This window comes from Schistocerca nitens, unplaced genomic scaffold (assembly GCF_023898315.1).
Source record: "Schistocerca nitens isolate TAMUIC-IGC-003100 unplaced genomic scaffold, iqSchNite1.1 HiC_scaffold_240, whole genome shotgun sequence".
Classification (NCBI taxonomy): Eukaryota; Metazoa; Arthropoda; class Insecta; order Orthoptera; family Acrididae; genus Schistocerca; species Schistocerca nitens.
In genome coordinates, this window is record NW_026045781.1 from 57,501 (window position 1) to 62,500 (window position 5,000).

General features: G+C 54.7%; 1 non-coding gene across 1 annotated transcript in view; it reads right to left on the reverse strand.

The window, feature by feature from the left end:
• LOC126222617 (small subunit ribosomal RNA) overlaps positions 1 to 1,123 on the reverse strand; it is a 1,909-nt gene extending 786 nt beyond the window's left edge. Inside the window, exon 1 of the ribosomal RNA XR_007543426.1 lies at positions 1 to 1,123. This exon is cut by the window's left edge and continues 786 nt beyond it. This is a non-coding gene — a ribosomal RNA (small subunit ribosomal RNA).
• Positions 1,124 to 5,000: the final 3,877 nt, after the last annotated feature.

Here is a 5,000-nt window from a genome sequence, read left to right on the forward strand (position 1 = left end):
TATGGTTAGAACTAGGGCGGTATCTGATCGCCTTCGAACCTCTAACTTTCGTTCTTGATTAATGAAAACATACTTGGCAAATGCTTTCGCTTCTGTTCGTCTTGCGACGATCCAAGAATTTCACCTCTAACGTCGCAATACGAATGCCCCCGCCTGTCCCTATTAATCATTACCTCGGGTTCCGAAAACCAACAAAATAGAACCGAGGTCCTATTCCATTATTCCATGCACACAGTATTCAGGCGGGCTTGCCTGCTTTAAGCACTCTAATTTGTTCAAAGTAAACGTGCCGGCCCACCGAGACACTCAATAAAGAGCACCCTGGTAGGATTTCAACGGGGTCCGCCTCGGGACGCACGAGCACGCACGAGGCGGTCGCACGCCTTCGGCTCGCCCCACCGGCAGGACGTCCCACGATACATGCCAGTTAAACACCGACGGGCGGTGAACCAACAGCGTGGGACACAAATCCAACTACGAGCTTTTTAACCGCAACAACTTTAATATACGCTATTGGAGCTGGAATTACCGCGGCTGCTGGCACCAGACTTGCCCTCCAATAGATACTCGTTAAAGGATTTAAAGTGTACTCATTCCGATTACGGGGCCTCGGATGAGTCCCGTATCGTTATTTTTCGTCACTACCTCCCCGTGCCGGGAGTGGGTAATTTGCGCGCCTGCTGCCTTCCTTGGATGTGGTAGCCGTTTCTCAGGCTCCCTCTCCGGAATCGAACCCTGATTCCCCGTTACCCGTTACAACCATGGTAGGCGCAGAACCTACCATCGACAGTTGATAAGGCAGACATTTGAAAGATGCGTCGCCGGTACGAAGACCGTGCGATCAGCCCAAAGTTATTCAGAGTCACCAAGGCAAACGGACCGGACGAGCCGACCGATTGGTTTTGATCTAATAAAAGCGTCCCTTCCATCTCTGGTCGGGACTCTGTTTGCATGTATTAGCTCTAGAATTACCACAGTTATCCAAGTAACGTGGGTACGATCTAAGGAACCATAACTGATTTAATGAGCCATTCGCGGTTTCACCTTAATGCGGCTTGTACTGAGACATGCATGGCTTAATCTTTGAGACAAGCATATGACTACTGGCAGGATCAACCAGGGAGCTGCGTCAACTAGAGCTGAGCAGCCGGCCGCCCGGGAGTGTGTCCCGGGGGCCCGCGCGAACACGCAAGCGTCCGCTCAATTATTCTGCAAACAGGAGGAGGCTGGGCTCCCCTGCACGATACACCTCGAAACCCTCTCAGGTCCCGGCGGCGCGCAGCGCCGTCCTAAGTACTTGGTCGGGTTCGAGAGAGGCGCAATCGCCCGGAGATAGGCGAGTAGACGCTTTCAGTGCGACCACCCGTGCTCCCAACTGAGCTTGCCGCTGCCGACAGAGGCCCGGGAGCGTGCTGTCGTGGTGTTGCCGGCGGGAGACAACACGCGGCCACAAACAGTGACCGGGCAGCTCCAACGCCAGCGCCACAGAGGGGCAGAGCCCCACTTGGGTGCCAAAGCGAACTCTCCCAGCACAGCGCACGCGCCAACACATCCGCACAGCTGCGATACAAACCACCTGCGAGAACCGCGGGGGCGACCGAGCAGCAGACGGCGTCGCGGCGCCGAGTGCCGGGCGGCGGCGCATCCTCAACGCACACAGTCCTCAATCGGACCAGCACACTGCAGATGTCCACCGCGCTTCGCACCGGGCCCGGGAGGACCCACTTTGGCCGCACGGCGCCGCGCGCTGGGTGCGCCGGCACGCAGATGCGCCGCCTGCCGCGTCCGTCAGCCGGCGCGCCTGCCACTGGGCGCCCCCACCAGCCGGCTGCCGCGCGTGCGCCCACGCAGCGCGCGGCCAGCACGCCGGGCGCCCCCCCCTCACCGGCCGGGGACGGTCCCACCCAGCCACCGCCGCGTATCGCTTCATACCCACATGCCCACTCACGTTCGTGGGTATGACGGGTGTCGCTGAAGCAACCGGTTAATACCTGTACCGATCGTCGATATCAACGATTCACCTCCAGCGCGAACAACCGCGCAACAACGGATTTCCAGTTCATTTGCGTAACTTGGGCAGCAAACGTAGACATCCATCTACATTTGCGACTTCTACGAGTCTTGCATGCCTGGATGTTGTGTGTCACGACGCACTCCATCAGCATACATACACGCTGCGACGTGTGCACGAAAGAACACGTGGAAGGTGGCCAGCGTACGTATACGAATGCCATTGCACAGCTGCGAAGCGCATTCAACACGCGAACTCCTGACCGACGAGCTAGAGGTGACAGGAGGGGAGGGGGGGGCGGGGGCGATATACGTCCTATTGCAGTACACAATACAGTGGATAGCGGGACCATGTGGAAAGTAAGCAACACTCGCAAGATGTGAGGGTACGCACCGTAAAATGAATCAATACGCAGAACACCACAGTGTGCGCGAAGTGAACTATGTTGAGATGGTTGCAATTAGGCAACGCTACACGAATTCCTAGAGTCATATAACTAACAATTACAGGGCAGGTTAGGGCGCAACGTGGGTTAGGTTAGGGCCCAACGTGGGTTAGGTTAGGGCCCAACGTGGGTTAGGTTAGGGCCCAACGTGGGTTAGGTTAGGGCCCAACGTGGGTTAGGTTAGGGCCCAACGTGGGTTAGGTTAAGGCGCAACTTGGGTTAGGTTAAGGCGCAACTTGGGTTAGGTTAGGGCGCAACTTGGGTTAGGTTAGGGCGCAACTTGGGTTAGGTTAGGGCGCAACTTGGGTTAGGTTAGGGCGCAACTTGGGTTAGGTTAGGGCGCAACTTGGGTTAGGTTAGGGCGCAACTTGGGTTAGGTTAGGGCGCAACTTGGGTTAGGTTAGGGCGCAACTTGGGTTAGGTTAGGGCGCAACTTGGGTTAGGTTAGGGCGCAACTTGGGTTAGGTTAGGGCGCAACTTGGGTTAGGTTAGGGCGCAACTTGGGTTAGGTTAGGGCGCAACTTGGGTTAGGTTAGGGCGCAACTTGGGTTAGGTTAGGGCGCAACTTGGGTTAGGTTAGGGCGCAACTTGGGTTAGGTTAAGGCGCAACTTGGGTTAGGTTAAGGCGCAACTTGGGTTAGGTTAAGGCGCAACTTGGGTTAGGTTAAGGCGCAACTTGGGTTAGGTTAAGGCGCAACTTGGGTTAGGTTAAGGCGCAACTTGGGTTAGGTTAAGGCAGAAGTTGGGTTAGGTTAAGGCAGAAGTTGGGTTAGGTTAAGGCAGAAGTTGGGTTAGGTTAAGGCAGAAGTTGGGTTAGGTTAAGGCAGAAGTTGGGTTAGGTTAAGGCAGAAGTTGGGTTAGGTTAAGGCAGAAGTTGGGTTAGGTTAAGGCAGAAGTTGGGTTAGGTTAAGGCAGAAGTTGGGTTAGGTTAAGGCAGAAGTTGGGTTAGGTTAAGGCAGAAGTTGGGTTAGGTTAAGGCAGAAGTTGGGTTAGGTTAAGGCAGAAGTTGGGTTAGGTTAAGGCAGAAGTTGGGTTAGGTTAAGGCAGAAGTTGGGTTAGGTTAAGGCAGAAGTTGGGTTAGGTTAAGGCAGAAGTTGGGTTAGGTTAAGGCAGAAGTTGGGTTAGGTTAAGGCAGAAGTTGGGTTAAGGGATGGTGTGTGTGTGGGGGGGGGGTGGGGTGGCGAGGTTCGTTGATAGTGATGGTAGTAAGTGGACGCCTGAGGCACTATCAGATATGTCACGTCAGTTGCACTTGTGGCTCATGGCAGGTGGCGCGCCCGTTCTGTGTTTGTGGCAAAGGAGTGGCACACCTGTGTCTTTCATTCCTGCCATTGTTTATGTGCTGTGAGATGCGGCAGTGTGGTGCTGTTGGGTGCACCCCTGTGTAGGACATGTGTGGGTGTTGGTGGCGTATCTGAGCAATGGTGGTTGTAGGAAGAGTGGGATATTCAGTTTTCTGGTTCGACGTCCCGGTCTGGTTATCATAGTGTGGATGGTGTACTGTGGCCGAGAGGATGCACTGGATGTTGTTCCATGCTGGTACTTAGATGTTGTGTCTGCGTCTGTTACATGCATAGACTAGTGGGTGATGGAGTGTGTGGGTGACGTGTGGTTGACATTGTGTGCACAGACGTTCAGCATGTATAGGGACAGTTGTATGTGTTATCTGTATTCCGATGACTGCGCGTATTACTAAGCACCGCCGTGTATAAGCTTAATGTATGTATAGTCAATGCCTGTTCTATCTCTGTACAGTAGTAGCGGTGCGACTGCACTAGCTAGCTACACCTCGCGGCATCGTCCCCCGGTGTATGGCATATGATTATAAACATTCTGTCTATTAGTCAAAACCGGTGGTGTGACTACGTCACATGTTTGAGGTGGGGGACGCAACACCGTGCCGGTGGGTCAGGGCTGCGAAACACTTTCCCCACACTGGGGGCTCGGACCCTCATTACTCGTCCGAGTAATATATTGCGGAGCGCACATAGCCATTGCCCAGAGTCTTTGCGACTGCGAGTGCAACGCCCACGGGGACCGACGTGGATGGGGCGGCCCATAGCTGATCGCTCAGCATCGGAATCCGTACAGTGAGCGACGCGGTCGCGCACAGACTTAGAGCACGTTTAGGGACAGCGGGAATGTCGAATATTGGATAAAACTCTTCATGAAACGCAAGATATAGGTGTGGATTGCAACTTACGAGTGCGGGAAACGTCCGCCGTTCATCCGCTGGACTTGCGATTTTGGTGGGTGGGGTGGGGCACGTACGGGTGCGGGTGGCGTGATTGTCGGTCGACGACTTCGTGGTGGACAGAGGATGCCGTCTTTGTGGGTGGCGTCGGACAATGTGTACTGTGCGCCCATCGATGTCGTATTCAGCTTGGCGTCTCATAGATGGCGGTATCGCCGTTGCAGGAGGCCTAGATGGCGTTATTGTTTGTGGTGCGCTCGACATGGTGGATGTAGTGTTGCCAGATTCGCGTAGATGGCTGTATTGCATGTGGTTTCGTCGTATTTTCATAGGTGGCGATGCTGTGTGGT